The 22,164-nt window shown below is 44.6% G+C and overlaps 1 long non-coding RNA gene and 1 other non-coding gene across 2 annotated transcripts in view; one reads left to right on the plus strand and one right to left on the minus strand.

The window, feature by feature from the left end:
* The first annotated feature begins 1,042 nt into the window (after positions 1-1,042).
* Positions 1,043-1,206, plus strand: LOC120097291 (U1 spliceosomal RNA). The gene has a single exon (XR_015639245.1). It is a non-coding gene; the product is annotated as a U1 spliceosomal RNA (small nuclear RNA).
* A 2,506-nt stretch (positions 1,207-3,712) lies between these two features.
* Positions 3,713-22,164, minus strand: part of LOC148000909 (uncharacterized) — a 94,205-nt gene continuing 75,753 nt past the window's right edge. The window contains exons 2-3 of the long non-coding RNA XR_015638733.1: positions 5,234-5,314; positions 3,713-4,310 (exon numbers count right to left, since the gene is read on the minus strand). This is a non-coding gene — a long non-coding RNA (uncharacterized LOC148000909). The remainder of the gene's footprint in view (positions 4,311-5,233; positions 5,315-22,164) is intronic.

Consider the following 22,164-nt stretch of genomic DNA (forward strand, 5'->3'; position numbering starts at 1 on the left):
TGTGGTACCAGTCTTTGACTTCATTTAACAACTTTCTAGGTTATCAAGAGAAAGAGAGGGGGTTGGGGATTTAGCTCAGTGGTAGAGCGCTTGCCTAGCAAGCGCAAGGCCCTGGGTTCGGTCTCCAGCTCCGAAAAAAAAGAAAAAAAAAAAGAGAGAAAGAGAGAGGAAGAAGAGAGCCCTGTAGATACCTCCCAGCAGGGATATTAAAAGACAGGTAGGTTAAGAAGAAGTGTCACAGTGGGCACGCCCCCATTGTGACATCACTAGCCAGGGCAGTGGAGAGTGATTCAGGTTGACTAGATGAGGAGAGGAGCAGGTAACAGGAGCCAAGATCAGAATAGAGTAGTCATGAAGGAACTCTTGGTAGGGATAAGGGAGTAGGAAAGATCAAAGGTAGAGGTGTTCCACAGTCACGGATCTTAAAATGTGAATTGTATTCCAAAGGGCGACTATGGTCTGAATGGCTGAAATAGAATGAATGCACTTAATAGTTTCAGAGAAGTAAGACAGTGAGCTTGAAGATTCCTGTGGATGGTGTGATAGCCGTTTGATGTGTTGTGTCGGCCTGACTTCTGCTCCCGTCACTTGTCCAGACACTAAGGCAGGAGTTGCTATGAAAGCATTTTTTGCCTGCGATTGAAGACCATAATCTGCTGATTTTAGCCGAGCGAGAGAGCCCTAGAGAGGCCGGTTGGTCTGCCACAAGACTGAGAGTGGAGCTGATGCTTCCTCAAGGAGGAAAAAGTCTGCCTGAGCCCCAACACTTCAGCCAGTGCTGTTTGTCCTGATGCTGCTCTCTGGGATTTTGGACCTGCCTGGCTTGCCCCACAGCCACATAAAACATTCCGTCTGGTAAATCTCTGTGTGTTACTCCCCCAGTAAATCTCTTGTGTGCTACCTCCTGGGCTTTCTGTGTCTCTGATTGGGTCCTGAGCAACACAGAAGGGATGATCCAAGGAGAAGAAATAGAAGTGTTTTCTTATCCTGTCCGCCTTGAATCTGGAACTTCTTTCTTTAGCACAAAGACAAAAAGATGGATCTACTTACCCGGCAGGGGAGATACCATGATCATGAAGGTGGTTTTCCCAGGGCGAGGCTTATCCATTGCACTCTGGATGTGCTGACCCCTGCGATTTCCCCAACTGCGGAAAACTCGACTGCATAATTTGTGGTAGTGGGGGATTGCATTCACGCTCTCCCCTGGCCGAAAGAAAAAAAAGATGGCCGTCATTAAAGACAGAAAAAATAAAGGATGGGTTGGTGGGTGGGTGAATGGGTGGATGGATGGATGAATATATGGATGGATGATTAATATAATGATTAATATAATATAATGATGATAAATGATTGGGTGAGTAAAAGAGTTAGTATATAAATGATTAAGGAAATGGTGCTATATGCTACATAGAAGTAAATTCTGTGTAAAATAGAAGAAAAAATTCCTGCCATACACACATCTTGCAAACTTTGTAGCCCTGAAATAAATGCTAAACTGTATTTTTGAAAACTAAAATTTTTGGTAATATAAAACAATTGCTTTCTATGTTGACCATCAGGCGAAAGCATGAAAATCCCAGAAAACATTTTCTGTTTTTGTTTTTTTCCCCCTAATTCACCTAGAGCTGTTCTGTGAACTCCCCAGTGTTAAGCGTGATATGAAGACATACCATAGTGGAAATGCTGGTCTCTTGTTAAGTAGAATGGAGGGTTTGGATTCAGCACCAGACTATGGTACAGGAAACAAAAATCCTGCTCCCTCTCTCCTGTACTCCTTGAATTTTGTGGTAGAGAAATGAACGAGAACTTGGTGTTTTTGTTCAGCAAGTGTTTCTTGCCTGAGTGACTCTGTGATCATGTCAGCCCAACAGATAGGATGATGCAAGCTCAGAGAGAAGCTAGAAGTTTGTGACAACCACCTGATCCCATCCAATTCCCCTTCGGGATATTGAAAAGCCTTTGACTTTTCATCCAAAACTTTGAGGCACCTTCTGGGAAATAGAAACACAAAACATTTCTGCAGCTTGCAGGAACGTTGGAACCGCAGAGCATCATGGGACATCCTTTCTGAGGATTTGAGAAGTCTTCCCTGCTTACAGATGGAAGGAAGCCCTGTTCTACCTGATCCCTGGCTAATGCTAGGGTTCAGATTTATCTGCTCACCTGCAGGATGATATTACAGCAGCCATTGTGCATGACAGGTAAGAGAACCTGGTGAGAGAATGTAGCCTCAAGGAGGAAGAACGGGGCTTCACAAATAAATGCAGCCCTGGAGTCTGAAACCCCTAGGATCCAGTCAGAGAGAGGATGTCTGCTAAGAAACCAGTAATCTCCTCCTCCCCCTTCCTCCTCCCTCTCCTCTTCCTCTTCCTCCTCCCCCTCCTCCTCTTCTTCTTCTTCTGGATATTTTTTTATTTACATTTCAAATGTTATTCCCTTTCCAGGTTTCCTGTCCATAAGCCCCCATCCCCTCCCCCTCCCCTTCTTCTATAAGGGTGTTTCTCCTCCCCATCCACCTCCCTTTCCTGCCCCCCCACATTCCCTTACACTGGGGGTCCAACCTTGGCAGGACCAAGGGCTTCTCCTCCCATTGGTACCCAAGAAGGCTATCCTCTGCTACACATGCAGTTGGAGCCATGGGTCAGTCCATGTATAGTCTTTGGGTAGTGGTTTAGTCCCTGGCCAGAGTTGTTCTTCTAAACACTAACCATTAGACTGCACCATAGCAAGGCGTTAGTTAGCAAACATTGCTGAAACTAAAGGAGAGAACTGTACCTAGCTAATGGCCATGAATCCTGGAGGGTCAGGGTCCTAGGGGTGAGGTAAGGTCCTAGCTCTGGGAAGAACATGTACAGGGCCCAGAGTGAGGGAGCTTGTCTGAGAGTCCATAACAGGTGCTCACAGTGCTTCAGGAAGTGCAGTCTCTGTGGAAGGCATTACCAGCAGGGCAAGCCCAGGTCTAGGCACAGGTAGCATGAGGAAGGTGAGGTCTGGTGAGGATCCACCTAAGGATGGGTTCCTTTGCCACAGAAAACTGCGACTGCCTGTTGTGGATCTCAAGCATCTGCTCCATTGCAAATATTCCTTCTTTTTCCTCAGATGCTTTCTTTCCTGACTGCCCAATTTATTTCCACCTATAGCTCACCAGAGTGCCAGCCTCTCTCACAAGCCTCTGGTGTCAGTTGTCACTTTGAAGAAATCGAATGACAGCTGTTTCCACTGTCTTCTGCTATGAGGCTAACTATAATCCAGTAACCTTAAATGTCCCCGCCAATTCTACCTTTTGTCTTCTAAGCGAGGGTTGGGTAGCCTTGGTGCCCACCCTACCAACATCAGGAAATTGGCCCGAGTGGCCGTCAGGTGCAGCAGATGGCTCTGTGTGCTTTTGAATAGCTGCAAAACCAATGGACAGAACTTTCACCGGAAGTTCTCAAAACCCCTGTGTGTACAGGAATGGACTCCTTCCCTGCTCTGTTAAGTCTTAGCCCTCCTCTGTTTTTAAGGCAGGGATAGAGAATGCCTCCTGGGGTTTTCCCCTACCATAACGAGGTGCTGTCTTCACACCTGCCTTACTGAAAAAGACCTGAGCAGATTTTGAATACGAAGCAACGTGTTCTTGATTTCACCTTCAATTAACTTTCAGGATTTATTGTTCTTAGATTTGTATCCTCACGCAGAAGTGATGCATCCCTAAGACTTGGAATTATCTAACGAGAGGCCAGTTTCCTGCTTATTATACCTTAGTAACAAAGTCCACCGGCTACGATAGCCAGCAAATCAATAATGAATGCTCTTACGGCCTACGTAATGTGATACGTTGGAATTAAGTGAGTGATGCTTGCACGCAGGTGGGGAGAGAGAGGAGGAGCAGGCGGGAGACAGCAGCAGTGTGCTGAGAAAGGCCTCATGCCTTTCAGGTTGACACTGAAGAGAAACATCACATCCTCTCCCAGCTCCAACACATTCCTCGTCTGCGCATAAGAAATTACTTAAAGATGGCGAGAGCTTCCTGCGTGACCTTTGCAGCCACTTCTTTGCAGTGAGTTTTGGCTGCTTACTGAATGAAAAAAAAAAAGGATCCAGAGATGAACGGTCAGGAAATTGGCTGCTCTTCCCATTAGCTTTAGAACGTTCTGTACTTCATGTACTGGAGTGTGTGCTGATGATGAAGTGCTTTGTGGATGCCGCATGGTAACTCATATACTCAAGGCTATGCTTGCCAGCCATCACATTCAGGCTCCAGCTTCTCTGGCCCTGAGAGGTTTCCTTTCGTGCATTGCATTTCCCTGAGAACCTCCCTCCACAGGAAGCTGTAAAACACAAAGACATTTGAAGACCTCCTGAGGAAAACATCCAGCTGCTCTTGCTTCTCACTGATTGGGGAGCTTTGTAAACCAGGATCCTGTAACTATAACAAAATACCAGAGAGAGTCAACATGGAAGGAGGAAAGGTCCAGCACTGTTGGCTTTGATGCTTTGGGTCTGTGCTGAGGCCGCACTCTCCTGGTAGGAGCCCATGGCTGAGAAGGCTCTCACCTTAAGGAAGCCAGAAACAAAAGAGAAAGGAAAAGTAGAGCCCAGTGTACTGATATCCCCTCCAGGACATGCCCTCAATGATCTAATTTTCTTCCTCTATACCAAATCATATCTCCTGAAGTTTCCAGGACTTCTTGGTAGTGCTGTAGGCTGAGAACTAAGGGCTCTAGGGAGCCTATTAAAAATCAATCAATCAATCAACCAATTAATTAATTTATTGATACAGGCTTTCTCCGTGTAACAGCCCTCCCTGGCTGTTCTGGAATTCACTATGTAGACCAGGCTGGCTTCAAACTCACACAGGGGCTCCTCTATATGACTTGTCCTTGTCCCATCTGTCCAGCCACCACTCTCCATTGATCACAGAGGAACGGGGCAGTGCAGAAGGGTGCTAATTCACAATGAAGGCTTGGAGGTTATTATGGGCGGGAGGTAGTATTATGGGGTTGGTACAGTTACAGCAACCAGAAGCTACCAGAAGCTTCCAGACTACTTCTTGAAGCCTTTCTCGTGGAAAGGCTTGAAATCCATAGAACACATTGCTGCTCACCATTCATGAAAATGTTGGTGATCTTTCAACTCCTACTTGGAGATAGCTTGTCCCTTCCCTGATAGGTCTTTTGTAAAAGAGCTCCTTCCAAGGGCAATGTTATAACTAACCGAATGGGAAAGTTAAAAAAAAAATCCCAGTACTGACCTCGGTTGGCAGAAAACCAAGAACCTTGGTCCTGGATCTTTTCTGTGAGGAAAACTTGATGGCCTCCATGATGCTCCTTCACTAGAAAATGTTAAAGTTGAACAGATAAACAGCACTGTCTTTAGCATGATTTATGGAGGAAAATGTTGTCATTAGGGATCCTGTTGGCTAATCTGCTTTGGCCAAGTTCCCCTTAGAGACTATGGTTAATAGAAGGACTGGGCAGGGAATTAGCATACACATTGCTATTCAGAAAAAGGGGTAAAATGTTAATGGGGTACCCTCCCTGTCTCTGTTTCTCCTTATTTCTCTGAAACTTAATTAATGGCCGTGCTCAGCACTAGGAGGAATCTGCATCCAAGTCCATCTCCCTGCTAAATGCTATTTAGACAATTTCTCGGGCTTGGTCTCAAAGAAGCGCAGACCTTGCTTCCAGAGCTGCCATTTCTGTCTCCACACTGTGGACTCTCTCCTGAGAGCAGAGGATTGCTGCCATCCCACAGCTAATTAGCATGGCTACACAGCCTCTGCAGTTAGCAAGGTAATTAGTTTCAGAGATAAGTGGAGATCGGGGAGGTTTGAGACACAGCCTGTTTATTGAACGATGTCCCCTGGACAACACAACCACTGCCTACTTGTTAAAGAAACTTGAATTATTATCGGCACAGAGTTCCAGATCCCTAGGAAGAAGCAATGTGGTAACTGGGGCCTTTATGGACACAAAGGATAAAAACAAATTTATGATACAGGCAATAACCTTTAGAGTAAGGCCAAGGGATGCTTTCTGGGGAACTTCGCTTTCACATAGGAAGGGTAAGGGACTAAAAGGACATGCTGAGGCTTTGGTGGGGATTCCTGACATTTGGGGAGAGGAAACAGCTCAGATCGAAGTAAAATAGGTGGGAGTTGTCCCAGAGGAAAACCATAGAGTTAACCTTCACAAGGTATGCCTTTTCCAGAGAGGAACTGCAAGGCAAGAGGTCGGGTAGATGTCCACGTTCCTGTTTGCAGCCTTCCTCATCTGTAGAATGGGCATGTGATAGTACCTGGTGGTGAAGTGATCAGGAGGAGTGAATCTTATGAAGCACGAGGTGAGTACCACAGATAGGCTAGACACGACGACTACTTTCATTGCTTATCGTTAAGGCATGTCAGAGGCTTTAGGTAAGAGATTAGACTAAATGACTTGGAAATCTCAACTCTTTGGCCAATGACTTAGCAGACGAATGGAAGAAACACTTTGCATCCCAGAGATTCCCTTGTGAGAAACACTATCCGGCTGCTCTTTAAAAACAGCGATTATCTCCTGTGCGACATCCTTCGCCTATTTAGATCAACATGCATTTGTTTTTTGTTTACTTATATCCCCCTTTGTTCCTGAAAGATTTTAGGTAATACGTTTTCTTTTTAACTTTCACATTATGCTTGTTTATTTTTTAAATATTTACTTGGTTTTTTGAGACAGGGTCTCTCTACATAGCCATCGCTATCCTGGAACTCACTTTGTAGATCAGGCTGGCCTCAAACTCACAAAGATCCACTTACCTCTGCCTCCTGAGCACTGAGACTAAAGGATGTGCACCACCGTACCCAGCCGTGCTCACTTATTTTATTATGTGTGTGGTGGCCAGAGAACAGCTTGACAGAGTGAGTTCTTGCCTTCAATTGTCTGGGCCCTGGCGATTGAGCTGAGGCTATCGGGGTGGCAAGCAACTCTACCATCTCCTAGACCTAGGCAACATATTTAAAGCAACTGGGTATATTTTGTAACAAGTACTGGATTAAATACTTAGCTTTTTATAAAAGGGATTTTTCAAGCCATCATTAGATATGTGATAGGTTCTGGTAACTAGATCGACTATTTTCAAAAGCCATTTTTAGAGCTGAGAACCAACCCTTCGAAGTAAGCCAGCCTCTCTCTGCTGACTGTCTCCTCTGTACACCCCACTCATTAACTTCCTGGGGTCATCAGAAAGTGTCACCGGCAGCTGTTGACTGTCTCCTCATCAGGTGTGGGATGCTAGATGCTGCCTCATCCCCATCCATTTTACTGCTTCGTTGTTAACCACCATCTCCACCAACTCCTATGAAGAATAGTGTTCTACGTTCCCTGTAGCATCGCTCAGCTTTGTTGTTTAATCCTGGCCCCTTCCTGATGCCTGCTGTTCTAAAAGAGTCTCTAACTTTCTCAATCTGATGAAGGGCATCTATCTGACATCTACAAACAACACTATAGTCAATGGTGAAAGACTGGAGTCTGTTGCATTTTAAACACTTTGGGAAAAATCTGAAGATGAAATTAAAAACGTTTTCAGTTAAAACAGTATCAAAGACCAGTCACAAATAATAGAAAATATCTTGGTGTGACTCTAACCAAGCAAGTGAAAGATCTATAGGACAAGAACTTCAAGTCCCTGAATAAAGAAATCAAAGATCTCAGAAGATGGAAAGATCTCCCATGCTGATGGATTGGCAGGATTAATATAGTGAAAATGGCCATCTTACCAAAAGCAAACTACAGATTCAATGCAATCCCTGTCAAAATTCCAACTCAATTCTTCATAGAGTTAGAACAATTTGCAAATTCGTTTAGAATAACAAAGAACCCAGGATAGTGAAAACTATCCTCAACAATAACAGAACTTCTGGGGGAATCACCATCCCTGACCTCAAACTATAGTACTAAATAGTGCTAAAAACCTTATGGTGTTGGTACAGAAAGAGGCAGGTAGATCAATGGAATAGAATTGAAGACCCAGAAATGAATCCACACACCTACGGTCATTTGATCTTTGACAAAGAAGCTAATGCCATCCAATGAAAAAAAGGATGTCATTTTCAACAACTGGTGCTGGTTCAACCTGCAGTCTGCATGCAGAAGAATGCAAATTGATCCATTCTTATCTCCTTGTGCAAAGCTCAAGTCCAAGTAGATCAAGGACCTCCACATAAAACCAGATGTGCTGAATCTGATAGAAGAAAAAGTGGGGAAGAGCCTCACATACTTGGGCACAGGGGAAAACTTCCTGAACAGAGCACCAATAACTTATGTTTTAAGATCAAGAATTGACAAATGGGACCTCATAAAATTGCAAAGCTTCTGTAAGGCGAAGGACACTGTCAATAAGACAAAACTGAAACTCACCAATTGGAAAAAGATTATTCACCAACTCTTCATCTGATAGAGGACTAATATCCAAAATATACAAAGAACTCAAGAAGGTAGACTCCAGAGAACCAAATAACCCGATTAAAAGTGGAGTACAAAGCTAAGTAAAGAGTTCTCAACCATGGAGACTCGAATGGCTGAGAAGAACCTAAAGAAATGTCCAACATCCTTATTTATCAGGGAAATGCAAATCAAAACAACCCTGAGATTCCACCTCTCAGCAGTCAGAATGGCTAAGATCAAAAACTCAGGTGACAGCAGATGTTGAGGAGGATGTGGAGAAAGAGGAACACTCCTTCATTGCTGATGGGATTGCAAGCTCTTAAAACCACTCTGGAAATCAGTCTGGAGGTTCCTCAGAAAATTGGAAATAGTTCTCCCTGAGGACCCAGCTATATCATTCCTGAGCATATAAGATGCTCCAATGTATAACAGGGACACATGCTCCTCTATGTTCATTAGAAGCCTTATTTATAATTGCCAGAAGCTGGAAATAACCCAGATGTCCCTCAACTGAAGAATGAATGGATACGGAAATGTGCTACATATATACAATGGAGTACTATGCAGCGATTAAAAATAATGACTTCATGAAATTCACAAGCAAATGGATGGAACTAGAAAATATCACCCTGAGTGAGGTAACCCAGATACAAGAGAACACACATGGAATGCATTCACTGATAAGTGGATATTAGCCCGAAAGTTCACAATGCCCGTGATACAACCTTCAGACCCTATGGAGCATAGAAGGAAGGAAGACCAGGGTGTGGATGCCTCAGTCCTGCATTGAGGGGGGAACAGGACGATTGTGGTAGGTGGAGGGATAGGGGGACCTGGGAGGGAGAAAGGAGAGGAAAGAAATAAGGGTGGCAGCATCAGAATCTGGAAGAGATGTGAGAGAGGTACAGAGGGTCAGGAAATTGAGCAAAAATATGTAGCAGGGAGAATGAGGAATTGGTGATAGTCACCAGGGGGTCCCAGACACCAGGGAAATGTGAGGCTCCCAGCATCCAACTGGATGACTTTATCCAAAATGCACAGAGAAGGGGGAGATAGAACCTACTGAGACCACCTCTAGTAGATAGGCATGGCTCCTGGTCAAGGGATGGGGCCACCCACCCATCTCAAAGTTTTTAACCCAGAAATGTTCCTGTCCAAAGGAAGAACAGGGACAGAATATGAACAGAGACTTAAAGAAGGGCCAACCAGGGACGGCCCCACCTGGGGATCCATCATGTTTGCAGACACCAAACCCAACACTGTTGCTGTGGTCAAGAGGCACTTGTTGACAGAAACCTAGTGTGGCAGTTCCTGAGGAAGTTTGGCCAGCAACTGACCAATGCAAATGTGGATGCTTGGAGCCAACCATCAGACTGAGCTCAAGGAACATGGTAGGGGGCCTGGGAAAGGCACTGGAGGAGCAGAGGGGGATTGCAGCCCCATTGGAAGAACAACATAGGCTGGCCTGACCACCCAGTTCTCCCAGAGTCTATACCACTAGTCAAGGAGTGTACCTAGAGAAATCCATGGCTCCAGATACATATGTAGCAGAGGATGGCCTTGCCTGTCAGCAACTGGAGGGGAGGCCCTTGGTCCCAGAGAGGCTTGACACCCTAGATAGAGGATGCTGGAGCAGTGGGGCAGGAGAGTGTGGGTGGGGGAGCACTCTCATACAGGCAAAGGGGAGGATAGAGGGTAGATGTGGGATGGGAAGTTGTGGTGGAGGCGTAACCGGGAAGTGGAATATCATTTGAGATGTAAACAAATGGAATGATTAAAAATACATTTAATGGGATAAGACAAAAATGCTAACAGTAAAAATAGCATTAAAATAATATATGCTGGGGTTGGGGATTTGGCTCAGTGGTAGAGCGCTTGCCTAGGAAGTGCAAGGTCCTGGGTTCAATCCCCAGCCCCGAAAAAAAGAAAAGAAAAAATAAATAATATATGCTAATAGAATAAGAGTTGGGAAGAAAAACACAATTCTGTTCAAAATTAGAACTTATTCTGATTGAGTCAATTTCAAACCAAATTCTATATTTCTTGTGCATCTGTTATTCCAAAACATTAAAGGTCTGCAAGATTTATGCAAAAGGAACCCCCAAAACAAAATAATGTCAAAACAGAAAGAATAAATTTACCAAACAATTAAAAGCCTCTACAATATAACATGTAATATGTCCAAAAATAATGGAAATATCATCACATATGAAAAGACAAATAAACAACAACACACAACCAATGCAATCTTAAGAAAAAAAAAGGCAGAGGCAATGGAAACCCACCCCTGGGGACCTCCATGTTGGAATTCTCAGGCAAGGAGCTACAACAGCTAGGTATAATAAGTTATGTGTCTAACAGAGGAGATGGAAAAACTCAAGAAAATAGGATGCACTTGTCTAAAGTTAAGTGAAACTTCTAGAGTAGAGCACTACTACATCTAAACCAAAGATGCTGGGTAGGCTTGAAGGATAATGAAAACAACAAACTTGAAGATGGATGGGGAGGGAACTATCACAGGGATAGGTAGAGATTCACTAATGCACACACAGAGACAGCATGGACACAGATCGAAACTATTGGATTATCAAAACAGTAAGGGCAAATGCTAAGATAAAGCGACTAACTATAGAATAAAAGATAGAGATTGGGGGTTAGCAAGATAAAGAGAACTATAATTTCAAAGCATCTACATTTTATGTACAGTGGTAAAGTTAGAACCCTCCAGAGTCGGCAGTTAGATGTGTCTAGTAAAATGTAATCACTGTAGCAATTGTCAATAATAGTGCAAGAAGACACAGCTAAGCATCAATAAATTAACTAAAATAGAATTTGAGGGGATGGCATGATGGCTCAGTCAATGAAGTACTTGCTGGGCAAGCATGAAGACCCGAGCTGGCATCCCAGAACCCATGTACAAAGCTGAGTACCGCTCAGGTGGTGGTGCATGCGTCTAATCTCAGTGCTCTGGAGGTGGAAGCAGGCCAATCACCCGGTCAACAGAGTGAGTTCCAGGACAGCCAAGGCTACACAGAGAAGCCCTCAAACAAACAAACAACACCATCCAAACAAACAAAGACTGAGCACAGACATTTTACCCCAGCACTGGTGGGAAGGCAGAGGCAGAGGCTGAGACAGGCAGATACCTGAAACCCAGTTGCCAGCTGCCTTAGTTAGGGTTTTACTGCTGTGAACAGACACCATGACCAAAGCAACTCTTATAACGACAATATTTAGTTGGGGCTGGCTTACAGGTTGAGCGGTTCAGTCCATTATCATCAAGGTGGGAGCATGGCAGTGCCCAGGCAGGCACGGTGCAGGAGGAGCTAAGAGTTTCACATTTTCATCTGAAGGCTACTAGGAGAAGACTGACTTTTAGGCAGCTAGGATGAGGGTCTTAAAGCCCATGCCCACAGTGACACACCTACCCCAAAAGTCCACACCTCCAAATAGTGCCACTCCTTGGGCCACGCATAGTCAAACCACAACACCAGCCAAGTAGCAAAATCTATGAGCTTCAGATTTACTGAGAGGTCCTGTCTCAATATAATAAAATAAAATAAAATAAAAAAATAAAATAAAGGTAGAGAGTGATTGAAGGAAGATACCTAGACACCTAGCATCAACCATTGTCCTGCCTACATATATGCATACATGTGTACCTATACACACATGTGTGCATACACATACTAACAAGTCCATAAAGTACACACATACATGTACTAATAAGTACATGTTACATACATGGATACATGCACACACACGCCCCCCACTAGGTTACATTTATTACACACATACATACACATGTACCTGCATGCCCTATTAAATATATGTTATACATGTGCATATGCATGCACCTGCACCCACACTTACAAACACATATAAACATGCAATCACATGCCCCTGCAAACATACAAACATGCATGCATGCACAAGGATGTCTGCTCCCTATAGTGTTTCTTGCATATTTTTAAAATGTTTTCTTGGAAGGCAGATCAGGGAGACCAAAATAAACAAAGACTCTCAAGTTTTGAGGACATGGTTGAGCCTGTAAGGCAAACCAGCCATGAAGATCTCTCCAAATCCTGAACTTACCAGCAAGTGTAGGCCAATTACAGTCACTTAGTTTTCCTATCCCCTTTTCGTTCTTTCCTGTCCTTTTTGTTCCGTCCTTGTACTAGGCTATCACTATGTAGATCAGGCTGATGTGGAACTCACAATTCCTCTGCCTCAGCCTCCCGGTTGCCATTATGGGGTTTACAGATGTAGGCCACCAAGTCTGACCTAGAGTCAGTTTTCTCAACTTTTATTTTTCTCAACTGTAAGGATTCCTAACTGGTACTCAGAGTCAGTGTGGTTTAAATACAAACAAAAAGAGAACAGTTTCAGAGTGATGGTCCTCCATCACCTGTACGCTGTTTGAATTCATGTCCGAAGTGAGGTTATGGATCCTACAGGACAGGTGAATGTTCCCAACTTCCAACATCTTTTATCTTTTGCTAATTGACATTCTATTGGGCGCCTTGCCAAACTCCCTGACTATGGGCTCGTCTAGTCTTCTAATTGCATTCTCCACACAGCTGCCAGATTTACTTTTAAAAGAGAAATCACATCATTTTACATATTCACATCACACACACACGCACACACACACACACACACACACACACACACACACACACACACCCTCCCCATGCAACATCTACTTAGTATCTTCCTGTGGATTCTGATTGCTAACGGGACTTCGTTCAAACTTAGCGTGGTCTGCTTGGCCCTTAAGTGCTATCCCAGTCCCCTTACAGTTTCATCTCCGTAGGACCCTCTCCAACAAACTTGATGTTCACTGTATTCTCAATACATAAACTCTTACATGTCTTTTGACCTCTGTGTCTGCTGTTCTCAATTCCCTCAAGTCTTTCTTCTGTTTCCCGTACTGTGGAACTCCTGTTCTTCTCTGCAGACCCTCAACTCAAATATCATTTGGCTAAGAACTTCTGGGCAAGCCCCTAGGACATGCATGCTTTATTGAATGGAGTAGTTAGGCGGTTAAGCAACCCATGTCGGATCACTGTGTCTCTCTTCAGAGCAGGCAGTTGGAGATGGCAGATGAGAAGGCAAATTCAGATTTAGACTAGAATAGCCCTATGAAAATTAATGAGAGCGCGTGTTGTGTCCCATGCATCCAACCTCAGTGAAGCTAAGGCAGTTTGCCACAGCTCCTGGGTCAGAAGAACTAAAGGAAGCCAGCAGGGGCTGCTGTCCTTGTGGAGCTGCCTGTTGTGCCCATTCCCATCAGCATCAGAGGACCAGTGTGTGAGCCAGCAGGTGAGCGATCACATATATGATACTGCACAGCATCATGCCCTGCTCCAGATCGCCAATAAAACAGGAATGTGCCACTTTCACGTCTGCTTTTCATGTTTCCCATAAATCCATTGTGTGGTCGGTGGGAACCTTACACTGTTTAGGGGAAGAAAGCTCTTCGGAGCATAGAAGCGGCTCAGCTGAGACCACGCGGCACAAACCTCCATGTCTTCCGCGGAGAAGAAGAATTATTCTTTATGTCCCATTTACATGGGTGCATCTGTATCGGAGGTATCCAAACTATAATTGGTACTTGATGTTTAGTAAAAACAACAATTAGGAAACATTCTTATGAAATACCAAGTGGACAGAGTTATTAACACTAATTTTACACACATTATTTCTTCTATGTATTTTTAAATTACTATTATTATTATTATTATTGTTATTGTTATTACTTATCTGAATGTGTGTCTTTGTATGACACATGTGTGCAATTTCCAAGGAGGTCAGCAGAGGCCGTCAAGCCTTCCTGGGCTGGAATTTTGGGCAGTTCTGAGCTGCTTGACATGGGCGATTGGAGCCTAATTCTGCCTCTTTGGAAGAGCACCAAGTCCTCTTAACCTCCAACCCGGCTCTCCAGACCTTTTTCTGTGTATCTTTTTAGCAGTTGGAAAGCCAGCGTTTAGCACTTGTTTGCATAACCACCTGAATAGCATTACAGAAAATAAGAGATTTCTTAACATATATGCAGGGGTCGAATTCAGGGGGGGAGGGGCAAACCTGGTTTTGTTTTGTTTTCTCTTGATGTCATCTCCAGTGATGACAGAGCAGAGCCTTTCTTTACAATGCACCTCCAAGTCTCTCAGAGAGGTGGCCAGGGTCAGTTATTTTAAGCATTTGGGATTTGGCAACACTTAGGGCTGGAGCATACATCCTGGCTAGACCCAAGCTTCTGAGTATCTACACAATCTCGGCCAGTGGGGGCTCTCACAGAGAGCACAGCAGATGGCAGGATTTGGTGTTTCTCTGGAATCTTCTGTCAGGACACGAGTTACTGCCTTGTTATACACTCCCATTCTACTCAGGAGGAGGCTTCAGATCCTATAGAACTGGAGTTTTTAACCGATGGTTGTGAGCCACCATGTGGGTGCTGGGAATCGAACTCAGGACCTCTGGAAGAGCAGCCAGTGTGCTTAACCACTGAGCCATCTCTCCAGCCTCACAGTTTACTTTTAAAAAATGATTTATTAATTTTATTTTCATGTGCATTGGTGTTTTGCCTGCATGTATGTCTGTATGGAGATGCCCAGTCTCCTAGGACTGGAGTCACAGACAGTTATGAGCTGCCTGCCATGTGGGCACTATGGAAGAGCAGCCAGTGCTCTTAACCTCCGAGCCATCTCCCTAGCCTGGTAGCTTATTTTTAAAAGAATTAATCTTATACGACCTACAAGATAGCTGTGAGCATCTCTGAGAGACACTTTCAAACAATAAGAAAGGGCTGGTGCCGAGGTAGGACACTTACCAAACATGCATAAGACCCTGGCCTTGCTCTCTGCCCTGAAAATTAACAAGCACAGACCAGTAGCAAGGGATTTGAGCTCTGTATCCTAGCGCTTAGACTTTACATCACATCAAGCAAAGTTTCGTCTTAGAGAAGAGACGAGTTACCGTTCTACTGAAGAGAAAGGGGCCAAGAGAGAATAGCGGGAAGCAATCATTTCAAGTTTCTCTGGGTCTGTGAGCAGCTGCCATGGGTAACACACCACTCAAGAGAACCAAGTTCCTTTAAGCATAGGCCGGCTCTTAAGGACGTGATGGCGCCCCATTCAAAACTACAAAGATTTGATAGGCTGGAGAGATGGAAAGAGTTGACTGTTCTTTCGGAGGACCTGGGTTCAACGTTAAGCAGTCACGTGGTACCTCACAACTGGCTGTAACTCCAGTTCCAGGGAATCTGACAACCTCACCCACACATACACGCAAGCAAAACACCATTGCACATAAAAAAAAAATCATTAAAAAAAGGAAAGTACAAGTCTTTGTAGTTCTGTTCAGCCACGGACTCCTTTAGCTCATTTATGCAAATGATGCATAATTGTGTAGATTTCCATATTTACTCATGACGGATGGCCACCGTCTAGGTCTCTATAAGCAAATTATTTATGTTTGCCAAAATGTAATATTCATGAATTGACACATTAAAGGGTCTGAGGATGGAATAACGTAGTTCTTCTGCTGCGCCTTAATTGCTTAGAAAAGGCTCCTAGTGGGCATAAGACCCTCAAGATAATTAGAATTCTCGAAAAATCTGGAAAGAATGCGTTACAGAATATACACTCTTTGTAATTTCTCAGTGCAGAGTGAGATTTGCTTTGATCGGTTACTGTCCTCAAAGTAATCAGGTTGTACTCACGGCTCTTCCATTAAAAGCTTGCCGTGTGTGCGTGCGTGCGTGCGTGCGTGCGTGCGTGCGTGCGTGCGTGTGTTAAATATTGGTTTCTTTCTCCATTGAAAAGTGGGAATGGATGGATTTCCCGGCTCACAATTTGTTTTACTTAAAAGGACCTCATTCAAGCATGTTTTCCGCTGATATGGAGAGACCACAACCTCAATCATCAGAGGACAGAGCCAGAGCCTTGGCGCTGTCAGGGTGTAGTCTATTTTCACAGCCATCATCTCTGTTGATGCTTTTCTATCTGGTAATTGTTTTTAAGACCAATGCTAGTAATAAAACCATTTCCCAGGGAGGCAGCATTTAGCATCTGCACTCCTGTTCGGCGGGAGCAGGAGACAAACGCCTTCAGCATCTTGTCTCACACCAGGAGAGAGCGCCGGATGGTTTTGAGTAATAAATGCTCTGTCATGCTTTGCCACTTACATATTTTATATCCTTTAAGCTCTGCTAAAGGAAATGATGGTGAGAATATTTAACAGCAATGGCTTCTAGCAATGGCTTCTAGCAATGGCTTCTAGCAATGGCTTCTAGCAAAAGACAAATGACACCAGCCACTTAACTGATGATGGAGAAAGGGAAGGTATTACCACACTCAAGATGGGTTTATTATCTTAGCCCGGAAAATTGGTTGGTTGTTGCTAGAAAGGTGGAGCAAAAGAAGGTAGTTGTGAGTCAACTGAAATATTTGTATCTGGATTTCCTCAGAGGAGAGACGGTGGCAGTTTTGTTTAGTAAATGCCAGTCTTCAATAAGCCTGAAGAAGATCCACTATTCACAGAGCAAAGTCATTCTGTTCCTTCCCCCACTAATTATCTTGTGTGTTGGGTGGTGGGAGAATCATCCTGCACACTTAGCCTTATTTCCAGGGACGCTCTTGGTAGTAAAAGACAGACTTATTAGTCAGCATGGATAAGAGAATTTTAGGGGTTTTAGGAAACACCATAAATTTCTTTTGAAACCGAAGAGGGAAAATCCTCAAACATTTTGTCAAAGAAAATATTTTCATATTTAATATTAATCTTTCTATGTGTAGGAAAGTGGTCCTACTGTTTTGAGCCAAATGCTCACTTTATAGTCCAAGGTGTCCTTAAATTCACGGACATCCTTTTGATTCAGCTTCCCATGTGCTGGGATTGCAAGTATGGGTCACCAGACCTATATAAATATTAGTCATTATATCAACATAGTTGCTATATTTAATTTTAGGTTTTTATTACTTTTAATGGAAGAAGAGGCTCACAGAGACCAGTGTGTTATGGGGGCGGGGAAAGGGACAAAAAATATCACAACGCAGCCATAAGTGAGACTTCACAAATTCTTATTGATTGGAAAATAATGTTTGGACCCTTCAGCGTGAATCTTCATCTGTATTCAGTCATGTTCAAGCTAGACTTCAAGCAGGCTCATGTATCAAGCACAGAAGAGTGGGCAGAGAGGCTGGGATTGACTCTGATCTCTGTCTATCCAACTTTGTGGAGAGTCTCTTACTGCAAAGAAGGTTTCGAATTCTGTTTCTGGTATCTTGCTAACTTAACGATTCCATTATTCTAGGTCAGAGGAGGTAGCAAGAAGGAACTTCATTAAAAGTTTTAGATGTGTAGAGGAAAGCAACATTTGTTTGTTATTTCCTTGCCTTAGAGCAAGCATTCGGTCTCTGGACGTTAGCTTTGGGAGTGCTGGGCTCTCATGAACACACACCTGCGGGGGAGGATGGGAGGTGCGGGCAGTCAGGCTGTCTCTTCTCTCACATTCACATCCCTTCCCAAAGTTGTGATCCCTTTACCGTGAGAGAAGCTTAAAGATGTCAGCTAGCTGAACTGTCGACATTCTGTCAATTAAATTGTCAATACAATGGGCTATTCCAGGGCCTCCTAGAGTGACCATCTGCAGGGCAGGGTTGCTTACCCGGCTTCACAGATACCTATGTCCACAGAGCACTCAACTCTGAAAGCCTTGACGAAGCTCCTGATCCTGGGAGCTGGAGCCTGGGTAGGGCTGAAGATCCACTGATCCTCTGGTTCTTTTGTACAGAACCCAGAGTCAAGATGGGCATAATTACAGGGGGGCCCTTAACCCCAGCACCCCCTCAACCACCTTGGCCACATTCTAAGTCTATGAGAGAATGATTGCTAATGCCCAGTGTCTGTTCCTTCTGTGTTTTCTTGTACCCAAGACTGGGTAATCTACCAGGATGACGGCTTACCCTCCCAGTTCTGAAGGCTAGGCACCCCAATAAAGTGTCACCCCGATGAGGCTACCTTGCATATTTGAAGGGTGTCTTAATTAGGGTCCCTATTGCTGTGAAGAGACACCGTGACCACAGCAACCCTTATAAAGGGAAACAGTTAATTGGGGCTGGCTTACAGTTTAAGGGATTTAGCATGCAGGCAGACACGGTGCTGGGGAAGGAACTGAGAGCTCTACATCTTGTTACACAGGCAGCAGGGAGAGAACTGACACCTGACTTTCAGATTCCCGAAACTAATTTTCTAAAACCTCAGACATGGGTGCGATGTTTAGAGTTAGTCTATTGACATATTATCAGTTGTGGCTGGATGAGTCTTATTCCTCATGGCCATAGAAAAACAGCACCCAAGAAAGGATCTGGTGAGAGCTTCCAATACTATTCCTTCTAGTGTTGCCTTAGAAGAGAGCTCTGGACCTTCAGAAAATGCCTTCCAGAATCCTGTAGCGTGAGGGCTCAGCCGCAAGGCATGCTGGGACCCCAGAGGAGATTTGCATAAGGAGCGCGTCCAGAACGAGGGGATTTGGAGCTACAGGCAGGGTGGTCTGGTTGTTTCAGCAAAACCAGTGTTAAATGTTCTGCGTTATTCCCAAGAGCAGAACCCCAGGGAGAGGCACCAGCTTTGTACAACGTGCTCAGGAGAAGGAGGGACTTTGAAACTGGATGGGCAAAACCGATGTCAGAGTTCGGTGTCTACACCACTACTCCACTCGCTGGTGACGGCGATGACGCCTATGACTTTCTTCTCTGAAGTTTTGGTGTCACGGCCGTTTCGATGACAGCGAAGGCAGGAGGGTGTCGACCCTCTAGAAAGGGAGCTGCCTAGTCCCAGATTTATGCCTTTCTTTCCCAGAGAGGACTTGGGGCACGCCAGGAGTCTCTTTCTACCTCAGCGATATTCTGCATGGAAAACCACCCAGTCTGCTTCTTGGGGTCACACGGGGAACTGTGTGTCCACGATGCGCCATGCTGCGGCCTTGCTTTCGTGGCCAGCCTTTCCGTTTTCACTCTGAGCCTTTTCCCACTAACACTTACTGCTTAGTACAGTGTAACATAAACTGATTTATGCTATCATCGGCTGCCACATTGGCTTTGATAATGTGATAGATCCTGGGAGATCCAAAGCCTAACTGGACATTAACGACAAGAGTCCTTTCATCCCGCCATGCAAGCGTTTTCAAGCCACCCTTCGCCACCGAGCCTTCGTGTTTCCAAACATCCAATTTGATGTGCTTTGCTGTTTCTTTTGAGTCCTGATCAGACAGGGAGGTACCCTGGGCGCTGCGATTGAACTCAGTCAATATTTCTGCTGCTCTCTGCTTCACTACCTTCCATTTTCGTAAGGTCCTTTAGACAACGGGCAGTTCAGCGTTCTACTAATGGTTTCTGTTATGCTCTGGTCAGAGGAGGGGGGGGGGGTCTTGTTTACTGTTCGCAAACAAATTTGCAGGGCCAATAAAGCCGCGAGAAGCACAGGGCGCTCTGTAATGTGAACTGAACAGAGACCATGGGACGAAAACGTGCAGTCTGACTAGCCTGACTAGCAAGCATGCCCAGGCATTTGCCAAATGGATATCTTTTAGAAAACAACAATAACAACAAGAACAACAACAAGAAACACGAATATTGTTTTCTCGTTATGTAGGGACCTAGCCCTTCATTCTTTCTTGGTCCTCAGAGAATGATACCAGTGAGAATGATTGGGGGCAGAAGTGTGTGTGTGTGTGTGTGTGAGAGAGAGAGAGACCGAGAGAGAGAGAGAGAGAGAGAGAGAGAGAGAGAGAGAGACAGAGACAGAGACAGAGAGAGACAGAGAGAGACAGAGACAGAGAGACAGAGAGAGACAGAGACAGAGAGACAGAGAGAGACAGAGACAGAGAGACAGAGAGAGACAGTAACAGAGAGACAGAAAGAGACAGAGAGACAGAGAGAGACAGTGACAGACAGAGAGAGACAGAGACAGAGAGACAGAGAGAGACAGTGACAGAGAGACAGAGAGAGACAGAGAGGCAGAGACAGAGAGGCAGAGAGACTGAGAGACTGAAGGTCAAACCCAGGGCCTCATGCGCTAGTTGGTAAACATGGATCCTCTGCCCTGTATCGCTGCACCCAGAATTTATTGACCGAATGCCAGACACTACACTGAAAATTTGTTGCAATGCATCTAGTCTCACGATCACCTCAAGAGTCTGGTCTTTTCAATGTTAGTTTCTAGGTAAAGGATTGGTTCATAAATATTAAAGTCTTTAAAGTAACATAGTTAGGAAACAAAGGTCCTATTTATCAAATCAGCTTCGTTTTGAAACCTATTCTTTGTTCTCTGTTGCCTCAGGAGAGGGAGTCTAGTCAAATATACATACTTTTTCCAGTAATAAAAGCCTCAGCTCTCTGAATCTTTATGTGAGTGCCATTGTAGACTGTTATATGCCATATACGGTATAGAGTTATGTGTTGTGTAAATAACTTTTTTTTGTTTAATTGTTGGCTGCTAGATGACAATGTGAAGATTAGGGATCAATTGGCATGAATCCCGCCATTTATTAAACATCCAAAGCTAAGAACCAATGTGACACCATCCATAAAGTGGATTCCCAGCGAGGGAAGGGACTGGAGGGAACGATGCCTTTGAGACGAGAGTTGCAGTAGGAGTAGAATCTGAACTCACAGAAACGAGAAAGCAGGGATCCCAGAAAACAAAATGGTTTGGCACACAGTAAGGGAAACCACGTTTTATTGCGTATCCCTGGAGTGCCACAACTAACACGTTCTCTTGGTTAATTCTCATATGAGCCATATGGCGTTGTATTGTTGTTTGTCCAACAGAATGTTCAGGTTGAACTCATCACTTCCTTCTGCTCCATCCCGTCGCAGCTCCAGCATAGCCAGCACGTCTGCGGCTGCACAGCCAGCACCATCACTCAGTGTTGCTGCCTCAGCCTGCCCCTGTTCACGATTCCTGACCAACCTTCATGGTTCAGCCAAGTGGAGACCGGTCGAGTCAATGCTGCTGACATTTCTGGTGTCCCCTTAACCCTTTTCTGGATCCTGCATGGTTCAGGTGTTATCAGCACTGTTGTGACCACCTCCCAGAAGTCCCGCTCCTTCTGGTCCTGCCCACCATCCCTCTCATTTAATCCATTCTCACACAGCATCCAGAGAGATCATCACTGGCTCCAGATTGGATTACACTCCTCCTTAGGAAGGAACCTTGTAGTTTCCCTTCATTTTCCTTTGAACAGGACAGGAATGTTTTGGTTTGTTTGATTGTTTATTTTGGACAGGTCCTCGTGTAGCCTAGGCTGGCTTGGAACATGATATATAGTTGAGGATGGAATTTCTGATCCTCGTATTTCTACCTCCTGAGTTCTGTATGTCATCGGCTTGACTATGCAACGTTGGGAATTGAACCCAGGTGTTCATGCATCTTAACACTTTACCAAACTGGGTTACATGCCAAGAATCCCTGATCTCTCCAGCTTCCACTTACTGGGAAGGTTCGCAGTACCTCTCTGCATAGCCTCTGGTTATTCCTCACTCACTTAACCAGCAGAATGGAGGACATTGCCTCATCCCTCTGCTGCACTTGAGAGGGTGGCTTCCTGGACAGTAAAAACCGTGTCTCTCTCTGCTCAGCAACAATCCTTTTAAATGAGTGATTTAATGTCTAAAAGCTGAGGCTCAGGGAACTCGTTACTTTTACAAAGCAAAATAGCTCCTTAGTAGTGGGGATTGGGTCTGAACCCACTTGT

This window comes from Rattus norvegicus, chromosome 15, assembly GCF_021556685.1.
Source record: "Rattus norvegicus strain SHRSP/BbbUtx chromosome 15, alternate assembly SHRSP_T2T, whole genome shotgun sequence".
NCBI lineage: Eukaryota > Metazoa > Chordata > Mammalia > Rodentia > Muridae > Rattus > Rattus norvegicus.